Source organism: Eubalaena glacialis, chromosome 2 (genome assembly GCF_028564815.1).
Source record: "Eubalaena glacialis isolate mEubGla1 chromosome 2, mEubGla1.1.hap2.+ XY, whole genome shotgun sequence".
In the NCBI taxonomy this organism is placed as follows: Eukaryota; Metazoa; Chordata; class Mammalia; order Artiodactyla; family Balaenidae; genus Eubalaena; species Eubalaena glacialis.
In genome coordinates this window covers 56,703,948-56,715,240 of record NC_083717.1, presented here as the reverse complement: position 1 = coordinate 56,715,240, position 11,293 = coordinate 56,703,948, and the positions used below count along the sequence as shown (strand labels likewise).

The window sequence follows — 11,293 nt, the reverse complement described above, 5'->3', positions numbered from 1 at the left end:
AGAGTAAATTGCTCCATGTGTAGCTGTACATTTGGTGTGTCTGTATGAGCAGGAGAGCTCCTTCGTCACCATCTTGTTGACTCCCAATTCCTAAAGTTTTGTATCTTGTTTTTCAGTCAAAATTTTTCCCTTTGCTCTAATATTGTTTTTTGAAACTTGAAGTACTTTCTTTAATAAGAATTTAATCTTCCAATTTTTCTTAGATTTGGGTAGGGTGTCCCATGTTAATGACAGTAAAAATATTTTTTCTGTCAAACCTCTTCCTGAGGTGTGGGAACAATATTCTAGGGTTGCATTTCAATCTTGTGCTGACTTACTCTTGCAAGTAAGGATTGCTTAACTCTAAAGCTGAACTAAGTTAAGATCATACAATTATGAAAAATCAGAGAAACTTTTATTAGCTACACAAATTTCATTAGCTATACAAATATGTAAGTCCTTCACTGTTTCCTTTTATTCTTCAAAGACATTTTATTGTATGGATTTCTAATTTTCATTATGATCAGTGAATATATTCTACATTAGTTGAGGGATTTTAAAAATTTTAAAGATTTTGGCCTGGTATATGGTTTATCTTGGTGAACATGCCATAGACACTTAAAAAAGTGCATTCATTCTAAAGCTGTTTGCTATAGTGTTTTATAAATGTCCATCAGGTTTAAATGGTTGATATATATTGTTCATATCTTCTATGACTGATATTGTGTTTTGGTCTATAAATTACTGAAAGAGTAGAGTTTAAAGTCACCAACTATGATTGTGGATTTGTCTGTTACTCCCCTTATTTCTGTCAGTTTCATTTCATGTAATCTGAAACTTTGTTATTAGTCATATAAATTTTCATGATTATTATGTCTCCCTTATAAATTGACCCTCTTATATTATGAAATGTCTCTATCTCTGGTAATACATTAACTTGAAGTTCACTGTATCAGAAATTAATATAACTACTCTAGGTTTCATATGCTTGCTGTTAGTATGGTGTATCTTTTCATCTTTTCTTCCTTTTAACCTATATCTTTATGTATAAAATATTGTCATTATTAGATGGCATATAGTTGGGTTATGTTTTAACTGTTAACAGTTGGAGTGTTTATTCAATGTTCACTTAATATAATTATTGAAAAAGTGGATTTAAGTCCACCTCTTTTATTGTTTTTTTCGATGTAAGTGTGTACTCCTTATCAGTGTCTATCTTCTGTTTTTTTGTTCTTCCTTCCCTTCTTCTCTGCCTTACTTTTGATTGTTTGTTTATTTATTTATTTATTTATTTTTAACATCTTTATTGGAGTATAATTGCTTTACAATGGTGTGTTAGTTTCTGCTTTATAACAAAGTGAATCAGTTATACATATACATATGTTCCCATATCTCTTCCTTCTTGCATCTCCCTCCCTCCCGCCCTCCCTATCCCACACATCTAGGTGGTCACAAAGCACAGAGCTGATCTCCCTGTGCTATGCGGTTGCTTCCCACTAGCTATCTATTTTACGTTTGGTAGTGTATATATGTCCATGCCACTCTCTCTCTCTTTGTCACATCTTACCCTTCCCCCTCCCCATATCCTCAAGTCCATTCTCTAGTAGGTCTGTGTCTTTATTCCCGTCTTGCCACTAGGTTCTTCATGACCTTTTTTTCCCTTAGATTCCATATATATGTGTTAGCATACTGTATTTGTTTTTCTCTTTCTGACTTACTTCACTCTGTATGACAGACTCTAGCTCCATCCACCTCACTACAAATAACTCCATTTCGTTTCTTTTTATGGCTGAGTAATATTCCATTGTATATATGTGCCACATCTTCTTTATCCATTCATCCGATGAGGGACACTTATGTTGCTTCCATGTCCTGGCTATTGTAAATAGAGCTGCAATGAACATTTTGGTGCATGACTCTTTTTGAATTATGGTTTTCTCAGAGTATATGCCCAGTAGTGGGATTGCTGGGTCGTATGGTAGTTCTATTTTTAGTTTTTTAAGGAACCTCCATACTGTTCTCCATAGTGGCTGTATCAATTTACATTCCCACCAGATTGTTTAATTTTTTTTTCACAATTCCATTTTCCTTAACCTTTTTAACTCTACCTTTTTGTAGTTTTTTAGTGGTTTTCTAGTGATTTCAATATACATGTTTAGTTTTTTCAATCTTTAAGACCATTAAATCACTTTACATAAACAGAAGAATCTTGGAAGCATACATACCTATTTACTTGGTCTCTGCCCCTTGTTATGCTAGAGATGTCATATATATTATATCTATATCTACTCTAAACCATATAGCCAATGGAATAATTGTTTTAAATAGGTATATTTATTTTTAAGAATTTAAGAGGGAAAACATTTCATAATTACCCACATATTAACCAGTTTTAAAGCTTTTCATTCTATCCGGAAGATCCATGTTTCCTTCTGTTATCATTATTTATCTTCCCAAAGAGCTTTCTTTAGCACCAGTAGTGCTGGTGATAATTTTTCTTAGTTTTCTTTTATCTGACAGTGTCTTTTTTTTAGTCCTCTTTATTGAGGAATATAGTTACTGAATATAGAATTATGATTTAACTTTTTCCCCTAGTACTTTAAAGATAATATTCCATGGTTTTCTCTGCTTCATTGAAATAAAATCCATTTTTGGGGTAGTTGGTATAGAAAATAGTTGAAGCAAAAGTTTAGGCTAGCAAAGCAGGATGTGATAGATACTTTAACAAACGGTTGTTATGAAGAGTTCTTAACTAAACAGTTTGTTTTTATGTGTTGCTCTCTGTGTCTCTTGACAGTTTTGAAAAATGAGCTCCCTTTGACAGGGAGTTGGTTTTATTTATATTCTTGTCTTACCCAGAAAGTCATACAGAAAATAATCATTCCATACTTTTAAATGGCTAGTTTTGCTTTCATGGTATTTACAATAAAATAATAAGTTAGTTAGAGAGTAAATGGATGACTCTGTTAAAGAGAAAAAGCAAGGTAAAAAGATTGGAGTGAATTGATGTTAGAAATATTTCATTTAATTAATTGATAATATTACCATTTGGTCAAGGCATAGAAATGCGGAATATTTTGTGAATTGTGCTGTGATGTAAACATTTGGTATGAGTTCTCTTAACACAGAATTGATCCATCTCTTGAAATAACATCCCTTTATTGAAGATAAGTGGGACATGGGTACCTCACAACCTCTGAATTTAGGGAGGATGAAATTAACCTTCGAATTGTATGTGTTTGATTTGAATGGCATATTTTTTTGCTTTCACATGATTCCCACATGTGAACTCCTATGACAATCATACAGGAAAGAGGAAGCTGTTGTAGTTTTTGCAATGTACATTGTCACCAAAACATACTACCATCCTTGATCTTATGAGAAATTTAGAAATAACATTCCAATGGACATGTAAGATAAATAAGTTTCTGTGGAAGCAGAAGTGCTCAGTTTTGAGAAGCACTTTGGTGTGGTAATGTCTTATGTTAATGATTCTCAAATTCTGCCCCATTCTACTTTATCATCTATCTGTCTGTCTATCACTTTATCTTCTGTATTTATCTGTATATCTCTACCTATCATCTGCCTATTAACTTATTAATAGATAAGTTATCATTCAAGTTCAATCATCCATCTTATAAATGATCTTTTGTGTATCATCGATTTATCTATCTCTCCAGCCATGCCTTTATTAGGTATAATAGGCAGAAGAGTATGGCAATAGGAAAACGAGGGTGTTACCGCCCATGTGAAAGGACAGTGATGACAGTGGTCTCTGAAGTGATGATGTATAAGGAGAAAACAAGAAGAGAACATGAGGACTGTGGACCAGTAACTCAGGGACCCATCTAGCAGGAACTCTGGACTTACTACTATGCTCAAATTTGAAAAATCAAAATAGAGTTGCCTATATTCTGTGTCAGCTTACATGAGAAAATTTCGTCTAAATATGATAGCTCTGCCTTTTCAGTCCACCTATGCTTCCATATTTTAAAACTCAGTTTTAATTACATGGAGTTATCACCTCAGTTTACTTTAGACCATGGATTGGTAAACCTTTTCTGTAAAAGGCCAAATAACAAATGATTTCAACTTTTTAGGATTTATGAACTCTGTTGCAGCTAATCTACTCTTCTATTGTAACGTGAAAGCAGCTAAACACAATGTGTAATTGAAATGAGTGTGGCTGTGTTCCAGTAATACTTTATTTACAACAGCAGGCTGTGGGCTTGAGTACCACATGCTGAACTAGAGCATTGGTTAAATCAGAACCTGGAAAATAATCGGATTAACCCCACTACATGGTAAAAATATCTGAAAATTATTTCCCTATTTTATTTTCATGAAAATTATTTTAGTTCCTCTGCTAAATCTCACTCATAAGAGAGTGCTATAAATGAATACTACATGCCATCATAACCTAAACAATGTAAAACTGTATAAATGACTGGAGTGATATGAACCCCTTTCCAGTTGTAACCAATAAATTATATTTTTAAGTTGAGCATATTTCTCCCACATTCCATTTATAAAGTCCGCAAGGATTGTGTCCAAAATCTTGCCTGCCTTCTTTTCTCCTTCAGCACATTTCAAGTCAAAATGTTATCTATCAGTTTCCTTGGTGGTATCCAGTCTCCTTAGGCATTGACTTCAGTCTATTTTGACATCATTTGAACAGTTTTTGTAATTGTTTCAACATCTCAGAATAGGATTTGTATCTTCCAAGGCTATTATGTAACCTAGTTTGTAAAAATGTGAAAGATTCAACAGTATAAATAGCTAATGGATACAATCTTTAATCCAGTTAAACTGTGTTTTCCAAGTTTTCTTCATGTTATCTGCATTGGAGGGTTTAGAGGAGAGAAAAAGTATCTAAAACGCGCTAACTTAAAATTAAATTTGGGCTATTGCTTATTCTGCAGTCAATTGAAAATGTACCTGTATATTTACATATATGACCAGTTTAGTGTTAATATTCTATGAAAGGCTCACCCAAATCAATTAGAAAAAAAACAAGCATTCCAGTACAAAAGTGGGAAAACACATAAATGAGCAATTCATAAAAGGTAAGTATTGTGAATGGCCAAGAACACATAAAATTATACTCAACCATATCTATCTTTATAATGAAATATTAAATATATATTAAATAATTATCAATCATTATACATATATAATGAAATAAATATATGTATGTGTGTTTAAACACAGACAGAAACACGCATAGTAAAATAAATCAACAGTTACTTTTTCACCTATTAGATTAACAGGCACATTTGTTAACAAAGTGTGGAGAATTTGGGACTCCTTGTGTGTTACAGTCTTTTCAATAGACAGTGGAAAAATATGTATTAGATGGAAATTAGCACATTTTGACTAACAATTTTATTTTTTAGAAATTTACCTATAAGATAAAATAGGGAGTGTTCCAATGTGTATATAAACTCAAGGGTACTCATGAGAACCTTAGTTATACTTGTAAAATTATAAGTAATCTGTTTATCAAGTCATAATGTTAGGTAAATTAATGATGATTCATTTATCTAATTGAATTGTATTCAGTTATATATGGTAATGTATACTAATTGATATGAAAATTAATTGATTGATACTAATTAATTGATATGAAAATCCAGGTTTTTCAAAAGTTCATTTGTCCATCAGTTACTGAGTATCAACTATGTTTGAGGCATTAATATTGTATTTCATTCACATAAAATGATATATGTATGTGATTGTTTGGATATGGTCAATAAACCAATTTTACAGGAAGAATGTTCAAAAACTGTTGATGGTGAGTTTGGGTCATTATTTTACTATTATCTCTGTGTGTGTGTGTGTGTGTGTGTGTGTGTGTGTGTGTGTGTGTGTGTGTGGTGTAGTTTCGAATATATATATTTCAATTATATATAGCAATTATTGAATTCTTAGTATGTGTACTACTACATGCTGAGATAAATACTTTTTCATGGATTATCTCATTTAATGCTAATAATAACCATAATAACAGATTAGAATATTCATTCCTTTTTATAAGATAAGAAGATAGAGACTGAGTTTGAAACTAAATTTGATTGTGCAATTCATTCTGTTATTCACAACTTAAAAAAACCCACACACTCAGTGTCACAGCCTTTGGTAGATGATAATTAAAAATACTTATATTTTGCTAAATCTCCCCATGTTTGGGGAAAAGACGCACATTTCTGAGGTCATATTTGTTTTCTCTGTGTTGTTAAGGTCAGAGCCATGAGAATTCTCAAGTTTAGTTCTTTAGGCTAAAAAGTGTATGTGTTGAGATATTGCCGGAACAGGAGAAAAAGATGAATAGGACATTGGTTTGTGGAAAATTCCATGGTATAAATCTACACAGAATGACCTCTAGAAATATGGGGCACCAGTGCTTGGGTGATGGGACAGTGTTCTTCGGCAGAAACCACTTCATAGATAGAGAATGGGGCACAGATCAAAGTCCAAAGAGAAATGGCCAGTAAGAGGAGTATCAGTAAATGGAAGAAATCAACTTTGGATCAGACTTGGTGATAGGCAATAACAAGACAAATACTGTAGATATCAGGGAAAGGACCAATGAGGATCTTGGAGTGAAGAAATAATCCCCAACCGATATGGATTCAAATGCCATAATCTCCTATTGGAATATTTTTCAAATTGTACTTTATGACCATATGGTCTGGATTATAAACTGTCTACCTCATATGAATATGTGTTCTATAATCAATTCACTTTTCTCCAGTTATCTGTATCCATTCTAACACTTCTCTAAAGACAACACTGTGTCTTACAAGTGTGGTTCATTAGTAATTCTCAGCTAGTAGCTAAAATGTTGGCCAGAATGATAAGCAGAGTGAATTGTGACATAAGTTTTGCCTGACTGTGCCATAGCAGTGGCTAAGGTATGTTTAAAAATTTGGGTGGTTTATAGCAAGGTATGTGCTATGCTATTCTAACTTTGCCTTTTTATCTTTTGGTATCTTGAGGGGAAATGGACCTACATAAGATACACACAGTTGGGGCTCTGTAACGTTGAGAATACTGAAGGAGGAAGATAAGTACAGAAGGAAAAACCAGTCATATATGGGTAAGGCTGCATCTGTCAAAGAGGACTGCTGGACACTGAGCTGTTCAGCCTCTGGTTTTGACTGGTACAATTTGGGGATGTTTGGAGCTGGTAAATCTCTTTAAGGATGATAAAACTGATTAATGATGTTAAGATGTTTATAATATTATTAAACTAATATGTGAATGAATGAATGAATTAATAGGGTAGAAAGTAAAGTTCTTTACTACAGAAAGCTTCAAGGAACATTATAAGAATGACAGGATATAAGAACTCAACAATTGGCAATAATCATAATATTCAAAAATTGTTTCAACCAGGAACATCAAAGGATGCTAGAACTTATTGGAGAAAATTTGAAGAGAAACAGGATACTTTTTAAAATATTCTTTTTAAAACATTTATTTAAGTATAGTTGATTTACAGCTATAAGACTTTAAGTCTGAAATTAGGTCAAAATGATAGTATAAAATAATATGTAAAAAGAAGAATATCTTGAAGCGTATGGCTTCAGGTGTACATACATGCTCAGGAAATATGAAAGTGTGGAATAAGTGCATGAATACTATGATACCAATGAGTCTTATCTGTATCTGCATTTGAACCATTTCCAATAGAACAAGTCTTTTTACCCACAATTCACTTAGCATAATATCTTCAAGGTTCAGCCACCTTATGACATGTATCGGAACTCCATTTCTTTTTATGGATGAGTAATATTCCATTTATAGATATATCACATTTTGCTTATTCATTCATCAGTTAGTGGCTATTTGGGTTATTTCTACTCTTTGGCTATTTTTGAATAATCTTGCTATAAATACCTGTGTAGAGATTTAGTTCTTTTAGGGATGAGAATATGGTAACTCTATGTTTAACATTTTGAGGAGCTGTCTGACCAGGACTTTAAGATCATACTTGTTTCATTTGAAGGTGTACAACTCTGTGCACAGTGAATATCTTGTTGAATATTGGTGGAAAGTCTTACTGTAGAAATAATTAAGTAAATTGAAAAACCAAGATAAACACAGTTGAAGCCCATTGCCCCATACCTGGTTGATTCAATGGGTATATATACTTTTTATTATTGTGCATTTTTGCTTTTATGTTTTTTGCTTTAAATGTTATGGAATCAATGTTGGTTTACATACAAAGCATTTCCTTATCTTACAACGTTAATTATGATGGAGAAAGGGTATCTCGAATAAGTGGATTAAATATTATTCAAGGACAGTAGGATCATTCGGATCAGTAGAATTTTGCCACAGAAATATATTGATTTTACTCATAATGTTCATGAAGAACTGAAATGAAAAACTTTCTCTCATTAGTTTAATCGCTGGTGTAGCCTCCCTTATTCATTGTCATCTCCAATTTTCACGTGTAAATCAAGTGGTTTAGTATGTTTCCAGGGTTATGAATGACTGTTATTTCTTGGGTGTCTTTGGGGTCTATCCTTTCTCACAGGCAGCCAGCAAAAGGTGCCCTTTTGTATGAATGTGTCTGGATCATATATTCATACATTGTGACAAATCTGAAGAAAATGAGAGACAAAATCACTGTTGTTGAACGGTACTGTATTTCTATTCTAAGCAAGTGAGGGAAGATGTTAGCTAACTCATTTTAGTGTTAGCTCACAGTTTGGGTAGCTTTGAGTGCTACCAGTTTTGCATGTATTCAACATTTGATATCTGAGTATCTGGTTCCTTATTAAATGGTATTCCTTTGAGTGTGTGCCTGCTAACAAATATATAGGCTCAATACATGAGAGTGTGGAGTGGGTACATGAATACTAGGCGCAGTGTTCAGTCCAGCCTTTCTTCTTTTTTAAAAAAGTATTTTTAAATTAATTAATTAATTTGACTGCATCAGGTCTTAGTTGCGGCATGTGGGATCTTTGTTGAGGCACGCGGGATCTTTTGTTGCAATGCGTGGGCTCTTTATTGCGGCGTGCGGGCTTCTCTCTAGTTGTGGCGTGCTGGTTTTCTCTTCTTTAGGTGTGGCGTGCGGACTCCAGAGCGTGTGGCCTCTGTAGTTGTGGTGCCCGGGCTCCAGAGAGCATGGGCTCTGTAGTTTGCGGCATGCGGTCTCTCTAGTCAAGGCGCGTGAGCTCAGTAGTTGTGGCGCACGAGCTTATTTGCCCCACTGTATGTGGGATCTTAGTTCCCCGACCAGGGATTGAACCCGTGTCCCTTGCATTGGAAGGTGGATTCTTTATCACTGGACCACCAGGGAAGTTCCTGTCCCAGGCTTTTTTCAATTTTATATTTGTACCTCATATACTTTTTATTTTATGTACAGTAAAATACACCCTTTGTCGTGTACAGTTCTGTGGGTTTTGACAAAGGTATATAATAGTATATCTAGCACCACAATCATGATGTGGAGGGTTTCCATTACCCCTAAAATCCCCTTGTGTTTCTCCTCCTTCTACTCCACAATCTCTTGCAATCACTGTTTCTATAGTTTTGCCTTTTACAAAATGTCATTTAAATGGAATCAAACATTACTTAGCGTCTAGGGTCTAGTTCCTTTTACTTAGCACTCTGAGTTCCCCAGTTTACTTGCAGGCCTTTATCCTTCAGAGACCTCTGTTAGGTTGTAGATGTACTCCTCCTAGGATTCTTAATTGCATTCTGTGTGGAGAAAAGACAAGCCAATCTTACTCCATCTTAATTCCACTTATGTCTTACCTCTCTCTAATGTCTTTTTTCATTTGTTTCTTTTTTTATAATTTCCATTTATCTTTTGAACTGTCTCATCTATCGATATTTTTCTGTTCTTGCCATTGCTCCATTCATTTCTATATGTTGCTTGTAATAGATTTTCAGAGTTCTTATCTTACTTCCAGAATATAGGTCTCACAACGCCTTTATCATGTGCTTTTCATTTGACCCATCACAAAGCATTTTCACAAAGTCTTTATTTGGTGGAATACAACTTTAGAATTTCTCACTTAAAAAGAAAACTGTTATGCCACTAATTTGCATAGCATTGTAGACAGGATTACTGACTATTTGCAGAGTGAAGAATTCAGAGAGGAAATAAGTGAAGAAATGAAATGACAAAGGTGATAAAGGACCAAGGAACCGTGATTTGTGTGACGAGGACTAGACATGCAGGGATGCCTGTACAATAACTAATTACATAGAACCAATTGTTGTACTTGATTTTTAAATGAATTTCATGTATTTTCTAATCTGATTTATATTCTTTGTGATGTTCTGCTGCAGGTCAAAGGCTAGAAAGTTATCATACTTCAAGGAGGAAAGGTGAGCAGCTACTTGGGTGCTATTGAAAGTTTTGGTCTGTGTTCTGGCCAGTGATGTGAGAAATTCAAGTCCTGTCGGCTCATTCTTTCAGGCGCTCAGAGAGCATGCTTTTATGATAGATTTTTCCCCATAGGTATGCCTACTTTGTTAATGGAATCTTCATTATTGTTTCTTTCCTTTATTAAATAAAAATCTCTCTTTGAAGTAACTTGGTTAACATTTAAGAACCATTGATAGATTTCCTTTTTATACCATTTTATTATGTATGAAAATAATCTTTTAGTGAAATTTAAATGTGCCAAAATATTTATTTATCTTTTTATTACTAGCATTTCAGAACTCAGATTTTTTACTCATATTTCTACGATAATCAAACCTTATTTGCTACCTCATTTATAAATATTACCCCACTACTCCTTGAAATTTTAGTTGACTTAATTTTTTTGTATTTTCTCAATAGATTTTATTTAATTTTATTCAAAAAATCCATGGTTATGTGCCTACTGTGCTGTGTAGTTGAGGGTTCAATTGTTCAACTACTAAACAAAATGTCTACTGTATATGTGCTGTTTTTTATTCATAATGCAGTAGTTAAGCCTGAAGAAAATAAGCCTGGCTATGGAAATGCTTATTTGTTGGGAGGGTGCTTGTCTGGATCGATGATGAGAAAAATTGTCTGAGGATGCTGAGGGACTCATTCCAGATGTCAATCTGAGGTCCAGATGAATGCCCCTCTAATAGGACAAGTAAGACCCTCATAGCCTGGCTTTATTTGGTGACCCCTCATTGACGACATAATACTACTGCAAGCATGCCTTTTCTTTCTCCCAGGGCAAGGCATTATTAGCATCCTATCTTATGAGGCAATATTCACTGTATATATGCTAAGTGATCCAAGACTTGCTTCATTTTGCTCACTTTGAACAGAGATGTAGATAGAACTTGTTTAAAGGAAATGTTCTTG

The 11,293-nt window shown here is 33.9% G+C and overlaps 1 non-coding gene across 1 annotated transcript; it reads left to right on the top strand.

Moving 5' to 3' along the window:
• The first annotated feature begins 10,982 nt into the window (after positions 1–10,982).
• Positions 10,983–11,049, top strand: LOC133086094 (small nucleolar RNA SNORD109A). Its single transcript, XR_009699874.1, has one exon. It is a non-coding gene; the product is annotated as a small nucleolar RNA SNORD109A (small nucleolar RNA).
• Positions 11,050–11,293: the final 244 nt, after the last annotated feature.